Here is a 12,673-nt window from a genome sequence, read left to right on the forward strand (position 1 = left end):
GGCCAGAGCATGAAGGGCTGTGCCGGGTGCGGGGGGGGTCCTTCACCTGCTCCCCCGAACTGCAGACCCAGCCGGGAGCATGGGGTGGGTGGGAAGGAAGGCAGAGCCCATCGGCAGAGAGAAAATAACCATTGACTGGGGAGAAACCACATTTCAGCTGAAGTTCTGCAAGCTGAAGATTTTCAAAGCTTAACTGATCTGAATCTACAAATATTTGCAGTGCTGTCTTATTTGTGGTCCCTTTTTTATTTTTTTTAAGAAATATTTGAGGAAGAAAAAGGGACCGTCTGTTTGTGATTTGGGAGGATTTCGCTAGTGGAAAGGCAGAGGCTGTTTAAGGACAGTGGCTCCGTTCGGGTCATCTTCCTCCTCCCAGGTTTCCCATGGCATCCCCCCTTGCTGCCGGGGCTGTCACCACCCCGGGGCCATGTGTCCACTGGGGCCGGAGGAGGAATTGGCCCCAGCTGGGGGGGGGGGAGGGGGTCCTGTGCACTGCCCTGCACGTGAGCATAGGGAGCCTCCACTGCTAAGGTGGGGAGAAAAGCAATTAAGAAATGAGCAGTGGCTAGAGCGATGCCTTTATACATCTCAGCAAGGGTGGTGGGCTTGAAGGAAGGGAGCTCTTTGCCTAAGTGAATGATGATTCTCTGTGTATATTTGCAATATCTAGTCTAAGACAAACAATAAAACTTGAAATAAAATTTCTCAGCTCAGATGGGTAGGAGGAAACTATCTATCCCTGTGCCAGGAAGACAAGCGTCTTACTGTTAATGGGCTACACCTTCACTGACAGGTGTCAATTAACCCATCAATGTTGACGAGGGACTAGGAAGCTGGTTGGAGTCTCACAGCAAGGCTTGCTCCCACCACTGCTTTGCCCAGGTTCCTCTAGGCAGAGCCAGAGGGAAGGCAGATCTGGAGACATTTAACAGGTTTCCCTCAGAGGTCTATGGACAGCACTGGGCACTGTGATTTATTTATGGGCCCGGAACCTGTGAAGAAGGAGCCCTGTCATCAGGAGTAAATGAGTGGTGACAGGGTGAGAGCTGGTTGCTGGATGATGTGTGCGCCGGGGGCCAGCTCTGCACCCCCTGCGCTTCTGGGACCATGCAGAAAAGGTAGGGAAATCCTTAAAGGGGGGGAGAAATATGCTCTTCTGACCTTTTCCTGCAGCGCAGAGCTTTTGAGCACGAGAGCAGTCCTGCTCTGCAGGAGCCTTCCTCTTGACCTGGAAGGGGCTGTTTTGCTCCGGCCTGAGAGGTGGAGGCTTGGCTTGATAGTGATCGAGCTGCATTTCTCTTTATTCTCTGCAAGAAAAGCTAAGCAGCATTCTCCTTTACGATGTATTTCAAGAAAAAAATGTTTGCTTGGATATTTCTCCAATGAATTGACTCGGTCCTGACTTCTTGGAATCGATGGGATTCTTGTTATTTACCTCCGTGGTAACAACCAACCATAGAAAACTTGTTCATCTCTAGTATAATTCAGTAAGAATCAGATACCTGCACAGAAGACAATTGCCTCAAACAGAAACTTTTCAGGAGTTTTATTAGTGCAGTCAGTTCTTAAAAGAATGTGATTTCAGATACCTATAACTAATAAAACTCAAAATTCAGTGGCTTCAGGTGAGAAAAACATAAACCAAAGGCAGACTGAGGTAGCTATATAAACACTACAATAAAACTTGCTTAAAAGCCCCAGAGAGAAAAATTTAGAGGTGCAAAAATAAGTATTCATGAAGTGCTGGTGTGTTTCAGGGGAAAGACTCTTCCAGAGACTTGCAACAGCTGCTGCTTTAGGACTGAGCTAAATAAAGTTCATATGGGTATGTGTTATTCTATAAAAAGTGAGGTTAATTATGCCTATATAAATCTAATTTGAGCTTTTATTTACTTTTTAACTCAACTTCTTCAGCCAAATCATCCAAAAAGTAAATCTCTCCACAATGAGGTTTTTATGCATTATTTCAAGAGGTGATGCATGCAAGCGTCTCCAGCAGCCCCGTGGCACGGTGCTCATCCGACGGTGCTTCTCCCATCCTGCCTTGCACGTCTGCAGGAATACCTGATTTATGACTTTACATGTCCACGCACTGCATTGTACTGCTAATACAAGAAAGCTGAAGGGAACTGGATTTTGCCTACCTGGAAAGCAAACTGCCTTCTGAACAAATCGTGATGGACAGTGTTCAAATAACCACTTCTACTTCAAGCAACTTCCAGGTGCCAGCTCAAACCATCTTGCAGACAGGGAACCCCCCCCAGAAATGCACGCCCAGCCCCAGTCGCTGACATGAGGGTGAGCTGCGGCTGTGCCTCATCGTCTGGCTGGCTGCAGGACCGGCGCTGCAGCAGCCGAAAATAGTTTTTCTTGAATCAGGTTTTTTTTTTAAGTTGTGCAGAGTGCTGACATATTTCACTGCTCTACTCTGTTGGCAACGATAATTCTCCCATTGCTTTTCTACAGCCTTTGCTAGAAATTTGTCCCACTGAATCGCTTGGGTACCCCATGCCCCGCAGCTAGGCTCGAAGCAAGCAGCCCATGTCAGTGAGAGCTGTGGGAAGGTGGCCACGTGGTGAAATGGGGCAAAACCTCCACAGTGGGAGTCCAGGTCTGCAGGTCCCAAACGCTACAGGCACGCTCGGTCCTCTGGAGTTCAACTGCCCGCGCTTTAGCTCCATCCACAACCTGGGGTGGGAAAAGGGCTTTGCTGTGAAGCGGTTTCTCTCCTGACGCACCTTTAGCAGGCAAGCTGCAACGGATCTGGGGTAAGAAAGCATGCACAGCAGGCTTGGTTATTTTTTCCTGCGTGACTCATCCTCCTCCGTGTCGCCCAGCGTGCTGCCTGCGCTGCCCGCGCTGCCCGCTTCCAGCGTGCCCCCTGCGGCGGGCTGCACCGAGCTGCACGCGTTAATTGCGACAGGCCCGTAACGCCAAGGGCTACAGCACCTCACTGCCCGGGGTGAGAAGGCGCCGCATGCAGCTGTGTTATTGTTGAGCCAGATGTTTCATTACGGGCTTAGCAAATTCCTCTGGAGCCCCACAACGGCGCTGAAGCATGGAGACTGTCAAAGACAGACATTTTCTCTGCACATGAACTCAAAAAGCCGAACGAGACACAGGCCAACTTAAAGACCAGTGAATAAAGGTCTCTTTTATAAAAGAAACCTATTAATACTTTGCCAAGACCTTCCCTTGAGACTGCCTAAATAAATTTCCTTAGATTGACAAGGCTTGAAAAGCAACCCTTTTAGTGAAACGGGACTCAAAAGCCGTTCAACTGGAATGCACCAGCCTTCTGGTTTTGCAGCTCTGATTTTACGCAGAAAAGAAAGGTCATTTTTCAAATCCAAGGAAAACTTGTTGCAGCAATTTTTCTTTTCTGGTGCTGTTACAGGGACTGAACAATCGCATACTCTGGGAATCTCCAAATTAATAACAAGTTGCCTTCAATGAACTATTCTTGATAAATTGACTGTGCCTAATGTTGAGGGGTTCTCATAAATTCCCCGGGGTTTGGGATGGACCCTCCTGTGGCTGGAAGAGAGTTGTGACAAGGAGCTCCAGTAGTGCCACTGCAACCGGGGGAGAGGAGGGATGCTGGCTCACCTGGGATGCAGGAGAACAGACAATGAAAAGAAATGGTGATTTTCCCCCCTGCAAACACCGTCAGCCAGTTTATAAACAGCATAAGTACAGTGCTCTCCTTTAATGAAGCCCCCTCATTCTCCTGAGCTTCTCCACAACTAATGCGTAGTTATTCCCTGCAGTTAGTTGCTGCATTACAGAGTCCGTTGTGCTCATCCCTCTCCACATACAACACCACAGTTCCTGTGCTAGCAAAAGGCGTTTTAAACCGTGTGATGAGAAGCTAAAGGAAAGACAAGAAGTGACAGGTTAGGATGGAAAAATCATACTTGCTGCAATTAGTGTTGCATTCCTATCACTCAGCCCTGCAAACCCAGTGATGACAAACGGGTTTGTTCGGTCGCGCCTGGCGCAGGCAGGGAGGCTGCCCTGCGCCCCGCTCTCATCCCAGGGGACGTTGCCTCCCCTGCATCCCACGGGCACAGAGCCTTCGCTCCCCTGCGCAGGGGGATGAGGTGGTTTCCCATGATGGAGACGCAGCCATTGGGTCCAGGCTGGTCTCCAGCGTATTAGTGCACGAGAAGGGCCAGGCATGGACCCCCACCCCAGCTGTATGACCCCCCCCCAGCAGAGTGGGGAGGCTCTTCCTCCCCACCACTCCCAGCCCAGCGCTGGGCAGCATCCCAGCAGTCGGTAGCGCAGGGACTGCATTTTTTGGGTCGTGTTTGTCTCATGGAGCTGGACTGTGGTCAGGAACTTCCCAGGAGGCAGTTTGTCTCATAGATCCTGTAAGGTGTCTGCGTAGCCTTACATGGGCATGACGCTGGAGTTATATCTTCCTTTTCGGGGTGGGGTGGGGGCCAAACAAAGCCCCCACCGTCCTTCCTGCTGCCCTTGCACACATGCACATGCCACAAACCAAAATGAAACGTTTTGTTCCTCAGCCTTTAATTCACCAGTGCTTCCTCCAAACAGAGGCCAGCAAACAGATGGCTGTTGTACAAGCTGGGCCACAGGAGAGACAGAGTCGTGCTGTTCTCGGGTTGCTTTTTCCATGGGTGTTTCCACACCCCGCAGTGCCAAACCGCACCTCCCGGGCGAGTGCCGACAGCGAGCACTAGCAGAGGCTGGAGGCAGCCCAGCGATGGGGGGGGACGACAGGACCTGAAATGGAAGGGCGGTGTGCCCCGTGCCCTGCTGCAGCCTTGCAGCTCACGGGTTGCTGCCTCACCAGCCGCCAGCAAACCTGCTCTGCACCGCGGGGGGGGGGGAGGGTGACCCCGGCGGGATGCGGCAGGGGCAGTACGGGCACTGCCCGACTCCATCCCCGCTGAGCCAGCGCCTACCAGGGAGACCAGGCGTGCCAGCGGAGGGAGGGATGTGGATCTGCTCTTTGGGTCTGCAAACCAGGGAGAGCGTTCAGTCGTCTCCATTTCATGACGGATTAGGTTCATAGTGACCTACAAGAAACTATTTTGTTTCTACATACCAGCTTATATTTTAGATCCCCCAGAAAATGCATGTTTTCTGAGTACCTTCCCATATCCCCACTTTACACAGCATGAGTGAATCCGGAAGATCTGCATTGTTCGGTGATTCAGTCTTTTTGTCTTCGAAGCAACAACCACATCGCAGTGTCATGTCTTGCTCTGGGGAGGAATGGCTTGCTTTTGGCAGCACCATCCTATGTAGTGCCGGCATCTGTCATGTAGCAACCCACATTGGTCACCAGACCCAAAGAAGAACCTGCAAATGATGGAGAAAGGGAGAACTGCCCAGTAAAGGAGGAGAGGGTCAGGCAGGAGAGCCTGGGAAGTGCTGGAAGGCAAGAGCCTGGCGAGAAAAATAACCCTTCCCGAGTAGCCTACCTGAACCAAAATGGCTCCAAGTTTTGTACCAAGGTTTACTTGCCTGCCTGTGACATAGTGTAAAGGCAAAAGCGTGCACATCCCCCTGAGTGCCTGCGGAGTCAGCAGCTCTTCGCAGCTAATTTTTAAATGACTGAGTTTAACCTTGACTAGATGATAGAGTCAAAACAAACATGACACAAGCAGGAGCTGATGCCCTCAAGGCTGGTCAGCAAGTGGGTCCATCGTGTTCGCCTCCGGCTCTCTCAGGAGGAAAGGTGACAGTGTTCGTCCCATGGGAACACTCTCTGTCTGTCCGTGTCCGACAGTCCCCAGGCCCGGGTCCATCCTTTCCCCCCTGCACCGCCAGTGCTCTCAGGCTATGAGAAAATCCTCCTTTCCTCCCCCCAGACTCGGGCCCAGGCTTCCTCTCTTCAGGCAAACAAGGGAGTTCAGCCTGATTTCACGCAGCCGTTATCAGGACTAATACACCATGACCGCCACTTTCAGCTTTTTCCATAGTGTACTAATGCGGGAAATGAAAGACTAAATTGCAGAGGTTAACAGTTGGTGGCCTTCCTTATCCTCAGTGCAAACGAGCACTGCCTGAGGACCAGTAATACCCCATGAATATTCAGAGCACAGCTCCCAGCAACCTCAGGCTCCTTCTTTATTTTTGAGAGAGAAGAAAAATTGTATTTGCAGAGTTGCTTTCCTAATATTTTGGCTGATCAGCTTAATTGTTTTTCTCTACAGCCCTTAATCATGTCTGTTCCTGCAGCTATTACTCAGGCATTACTTCCGCAGGTATTAATGCGTATTTTGTTTAAACACCGAGTGCCAATGTCAAGCCCTAAGCCCTGTGCTGCTTTAGGAGTGGGAGGAAATCCAGGCAGTGTCTCGCAGGTTGGCAAGGACTGGTGCACAGCCAGGGCATTAATCTAAACTAAGAAACGCTGGTTATATTTTAACACTGTCCAAATATTAACACTGCCCAAAGGATGTGGCGGTGTTACCCTGACATATCGGCATCAAGAACGCCATCTTCTGTGGCCAGATGTTAGATCTCCAAGACACCTCTTTAAATGCAGGGCTTGGACATCAACTATCCAAAAGAAAAGACTGGGAGCAAGGAGGAAGAAAAGGCCTCATGACAATGGATGCCTTTATGAGACCATGTCTCTTTCTGAGGGCTTCCATTACAACTCGTCTAAAACTACTGCCGCACCGGTGTCCTCCGGCTCTAAGACTGGATGAGCTTGTCCCCAGGGCTGCAGCAGAGCTGCGGCAACCCGCAGCGCTCAGGGTCTGTCCTTGCATCAGCCTCCCACAGCTAAAAATGTTTCCCGTTGTTCCTGGTTTGCTCTAGGTGACATTAGCATTTTTGTAACAGAGAGATCCGTACTGTTTGTCGGTCAAAAAATGGGTTTGTGACACTTAGAGACATTTACCCACTTCCCAGGGACTTTTCAAGGGACATCAAATACTCGAGCAGGGTTTATTGTTCTGCTAACACCGGATGGCAGGGGTGCCCGGTGCCTTCGGAGGAGCACGAGCCAAGGCTGCAGCGGGGAGGCTGCTGACCGGGCTCCAGCATGCGCTCGGCTGCGCGACCCTCAGCTCTCCCCGGCTCAGTGGGCTTGCTTGCAGCCCCCCGAGCAGCCCGAGGGCTGCAGCCCGAGGGTTAAAGCCCTTGCTGCCAGAGGCTGGGTCTTCGCAGGACGCTGACCACAGAGCTGAACCACTTGCTCACTCGCTCCTGGCACATGCCTGCATTATTAAATACAGCTGGGAGAAAAGCTGGTAGGGGGGAATCCTAAGCTTGGATTCAATTTTTGGAAGCGCTGCCATCCCCCACCTGCTGCCCCCCCAACTTTCCAGCCACTGCTGCTCCTGACCCCTGCCAAGCCACACAGGTCACCTGCTGCCTTCCCAAAAGCACACAAGCGGGGGCTTCCTCTAGCCGCATCGCTGTGGCCCCATACAGGAATTCCCCTACCCACAGACCCACTTTTGCTCTGCTGGGGAGCGTGCTTGCTTCCCAGTTGTCAGCAGGCAGCCGCAGCGCCCTTGCACTGGTGAGCCTGGCATTCCAGCTGGCTGCTCCGGGGCCGGACCCTGGGAGCGGCTCCCCCCTGGGTGCTGCCCGACCCGGCCGCAGCCCCCCCGGGTCACTGCGGTGTGCACAGCCCTGGGGTGAGGCTTTGTTTCAATACGTCATGTCGGGTTAAAGTAAGGGGACACCGAGACCTCTCCCTGTCACTTGCTTTTTGCCATCCTGCTGCTGCAGCGCAGTCAGCGGCTGCCTGGGGAAATGCCAACTCTTTTGATAAAATTTGGTTATATCATCAACCTTGCAAATCCCCATGGCACCACTAAATATGAATAAAGAGGGAATAATCCAATCCCCAGGAGATCAGTCCCTGAGGAGAGTCCACTGGTAGACCCCAAGGAGTTCCTGGTGATTTTGGAAGCCACCCTAGCTCCAGCCTGGGTGGCCACGCTGCCCAGGGCCCACATTTGCCCTCCTTGGCATGCCGGGGATGCGCTCACTGAGGCACACCAGCCAAAAGGAGAGCCCTTCCATTTTTTTAGTACAAACAAACTGAAAAAAGTTACAAACATCTTATGCTTTAGACTTTTTCCCCCAAAATGACAAAAGTTTAGACAAATCAAATCCTAGTGTTTACAGTAGAAAACAACCAGCATGTTCCGCTTTGTTTAGAATATACAACAATTTGCTTGACTGTTGGGCACAATATTTAAGCCATAGAAGTTCAACAAATGCTACATGCTTTCCACTAACCACGGGAAATGCCGCATGCACCCGCATGCCAGCCGGTGGCATGCAAACCACACCGGCTCTCACCAGCTTCCCCCTGTTCGCCGGCTGGGATGGAGTCAGTGCTCAGTTGCCTGCAGCCTGCCAGCACTGACACCGCCCTTCCCTGCCGGTTGGTGTTTGAAATTCCCAGCCCCTAATATTGTGACATAGACATAAGGTTTAGGGTAGGAAGTCAAGCTGCTCTTAAAGAGGAACCTCTTTTTGGTACCTATGGAAATCAAGCCAGTGTCACAGGCAACGCTTTTTCCCATTGGAAGGAGTTGGGTGCATTGGAACATCTTAGACAGCCTTAGTGGCCCAATTTTATTTTGTTTTACTTTTTCCAGAAATCCTGTCCTTTTTATCCTTCATACTCTATGGGCAGTTTGAATGTAACTGATCTACCTGAGGCTGCAGCCCAGTCTTAAATCTTCAAGAGGAAACCTTTCTTTCCTTTTATACTAATTTTTTTTTCCTGGTCTGGCTTTAAACACTTCAGCAAGGCATGGCTTTTAGATTTTGCATCAGATTTCTGGTCATCATACCCCAGTCAATAGTCTGTCCCTCGTGTGACTTACGTCTACACTTTGAAAGAGCATGAAAGTACCCTTTGATTAAGCTCATTGGGTCGCATTCCCCGGTGGAAACTTGCTGTAGTCGGTTGAGTAGCAGCAGGGAAAACCTGGCCCGCTCTGCCTGGAGTGAAGAATTCTGGCATCAGGTTTTGGGGGCTGAATAACAGCCTGGAGAAAGAGTCAGGGCTGTTGCAAGCACAAGTCTTGGAGAGATGGAGACTGTAGTCAACACTCTTCAAGGCAAAGCACAGAGGATTCAGGGAAGAGTGTCTATTTACAGCACCAGAAAATTTGCCTCAGGATCTTTCACCAAAAGAAAGCCAGGATTATTCAAGGGTTTTCCTACAAATGCTGTTGCCTGGGGAAAAAAGTCGTCTTTTTTTTTTTTTTATCAGAACAAATTCTGAAATATCAGTAGCTCCTGCAAAACTCTACAGCTAAGTTTCAATCAATTTGATGAAAATGTTGTATCAGGATAAACGTGTCTTCCCTGAAGTAGCTGTTCTTTATGGTTTCTTAGTCACCAAAAATGCGACTTAGAGAGGCTGCCATGAAAGTGAGTATTAATCTGTTATCCTCTTCCAAGGAGTAAGCTTTCCATCAGAATTAAGTTCTCTGATCACCTTTGGTTCTTGATTTCACTCAGTTTGAAGAAAAACTCGAGGCAGAGGTAAATCAGGGTCTGGAAAATTAAACAGTTCTAGCATGGAAATGGATGGGTTTATGGACTTCAAACGTGGGTCTATCTGCCCTGGGAACGCGGGGTCAGACCAGGGGTGGGGATGGGTCCTGCTGGCATGAGCCTGAGCGTGTCTGTCGTGCGCCTTGTCCCCAGGTCCACAGTGCGGCCACCACCCAGGGGACAGGGCGCTCAGGTGGCGGAAGGGCAGATCTCTAAAAATGCATCTGGCCAGCAGGTTGATGCTAAATACTTTGGACTGGTTTTGAACGCAATCAAATTTTTAGCCCATACTGTCTGTTTCCAACTGAGAAACAATGGGCTGGCAAAGCACCAGCCCCTTATGGCAGGGATCAAGGGATAAATCCGAAAACCCAAACCAGATGCAATTGGTTGTAACAGGAAGCCCTTGCATCGCTTTGGGCCTCTGATAAAATAGATTTTCAAAGGGCTGACTATGGCCTCAGGTAACGAGCCTCGGTATTAAATGCTGATCGTAGACCCTACAGAGAGCCCCCAGCTTGCTCACACAGCCCGCTCCCGGCCGGCAGAAAGCGGAGTGTGCAACCTCTGTGCAGGAACACCGGCCCCTCACTCGGAATACAAGATTTTTAGTCGTCTTGTTGTTTTGGCTGCTTTTAGCAAAAATCCACACGAGACAGCTGCAAATAGCTTTTCCTGGGGCTTCTTGCCCGAACCCCAGAAACCTCCAGCTCTGCCAGCTCCTTCGGTGTCCCCAGCCGCCCCGCTCAAGGGCCACCCTGAGCTCTGCAGGCGGGCTTTCTAACCACGGTGGTCCCAGGTCACCTGTGGGTCCCCGTGGGGGTGTGGGAAGCCACCAGGGACTGGTCTGCCTTTCACCCTGATCTCCACGTTACAGGGGTGATGCTGGAAGATCTCACCCGTGTCCTCACACCTCCTCCTGCCCTTCACCGGAGGTTTAGGGCTGTGCTCAGTGTTTGCTCATCGATGCCTTTTCCTGTAAGCCAACACAGCAATGCTTCTGCTTTCTTTTGCACGGCTGAAACACTGATGAAGCCTTTCCCCTGCCTCATAGCTCACATCCATATTTGCATGCAAAGATAATTCTGAGCATGCAGAAGCCAGCCATCCCCGCATGGGTGAAAGGCAACGGGTATCTGCATGGAAACGAGGAAGAAGAGAGGTGCTGCGTATGGCTTTCACAAAAAGCCCAGAAAGAGTGGTGGCACAGCAGTGGAAAAGGAAAGCACGGCCGGCCCCAGCCCCTCCATCCCAAGCCGGGGGGGCTGCGTTTGGCCACAGCTGAGTTTTTGGAGGCTGCCAAGGGTGGGAGCTCGCCGGGCTTTGGTGCCCAGGTCTGAGCACGGCTGGCAGGGATCTGCTGCAGTGCTCAGCCGTCGCTCTGCCTGCGCTCACCTTAAAGAGCCCTTCAGGGCCGGGCATCATACAGACTTTATGGAGGTAATCGCACCAAACCCAGCCCCGTTGCACAGCACTGAAGATTGCTGGTGAGTTTATGGGTACCATCGACGGGGTCCAGCTTGCACCATATTTCATCAGATGTTATTATTTCATGCAACTTATCCTCCAAGTCTTGCTCAAGCATAATGGTGTGCAGTTGCTGCTCTTACACTTTTCATAAGAAACAACCCTGGGACTGCACAACCGTTAATAGCAGTTCCAGGGCTCCAGGTAACTTTCAGCTGGATTTCAGCTTTCTCATTTTTAACTGCAATTTTTAATGTTGGCTGAGCAAATGGCAGTAATAGTGATGAAAGGATTTTTGTTTTTTTTTTTTTTATGATTTACTGCATAAAACAGAATCTGCGTCATGCCAAGCCTGCTCCAGAGGCAGGTTCCTCATTTTGCACTAACTTTGTAGGAGTGCTGTTACCCCATGTGCCTCTGAGGATGAACACGATCCCAGTGTTTCCTTTGTTCTGTTTGTTTTAATGCAGAAAGGAGTTCTTTTCCTTCAAGTGGCTTAGAATAAAATAGAAATTTTTATTATTATTTCATACAGCTCATAAATCTTTCCCTGGTAATGTCAGCAAGTGCACAAGCCACATCTGAAAGCGGTGGTGAAATGTCACTGAAATTATACCGCTCTCTGGAAGGAGCTGAGGTGGGAGCAGCTGGGAGCAGAGGAGCAACGGAACGAGCCGGTGCAGAGGCTGCCACCACCACGGCGCGTGTCCGACGGTTTGCAGCCGTGCAGGGTTTCGGATCCGGCCTCCCAATGCCACACAAGGCTCCCGGCACCCGCTGCGGGGCGGGTGCTGCCGGGTGCCGCTGGCCCCGCTCGGGACATCGGGGTGCTACTATTTTCCTATGAATTCAAAACAAATGGAAGCAAAGAAACCAGAGCCGTGATTGCTGGATCAAAGGCATGGTGGTCCAAGCAGTTCAAACGCCTGTGCACGCCCCCGGGAGCCTCCCCCGGCCAGGCAGAAGCAGCACCCTGGGTGCTCACAGTGCCCTGGGTGCTCCCGGCCCCGCGCAGCCCCTGCAGCATCCCCCCCTCCCAGGAGCTGTGGTCAGTCGCTGAAGCGGGGTCTGCGCCCCCGCAGGTTGTTCAGCTGGGAAAAAGCCAGTGGAGAACTGGAAAGGAAGAGAACGAGCAGAATACCCCTGTAAAAACAAAACGCTGACAGTAATCTACGTATCCTGGCATGGCGTTTAACTGCAGCTGGATGCAAAATTCCAGTTAGTTTTGAAGTATTAAATATAAAGTGATGTGTCTGAGCCCAAATCACAGCTCTCTGTGAGAGATCCCGATTGTGGGAAAACAAATTTCAAATGGTTAAGAAAAAAATGCAGTTGAAACACTTCAATTAACTGCAGCTATCGTATTTTCTCAAATTTGTCTTGGAGCCTCCCTAGATTTTGCTCCTTAATCCCCAAATGAAATTCTATTTATTTCATATGTTCTTAGTGCCTGAACCAATTAATGTATTTTCTTGTCCTTAAAAACATACTCTTTTATGATAGCGAGCCCTGTAATTAATTCGTAGTAATTTTGAACCCAAGAACTACATAAAGACTTAAAAACATTTGCTTGTCTGGGAAAGCAAGGAGCTCCACAGACGATCACGCAACCTCTTTTGAGCTGCTGCCCAATTGCTAATTACTTTTCTATTGCAAGGGCAGCCCTGAAGGAGCAAAAATAGCAGAGAGC

This window comes from Pygoscelis adeliae, unplaced genomic scaffold, assembly GCF_000699105.1.
Source record: "Pygoscelis adeliae isolate BGI_AS28 unplaced genomic scaffold, ASM69910v1 Scaffold302, whole genome shotgun sequence".
NCBI classification, from domain to species: domain Eukaryota; kingdom Metazoa; phylum Chordata; class Aves; order Sphenisciformes; family Spheniscidae; genus Pygoscelis; species Pygoscelis adeliae.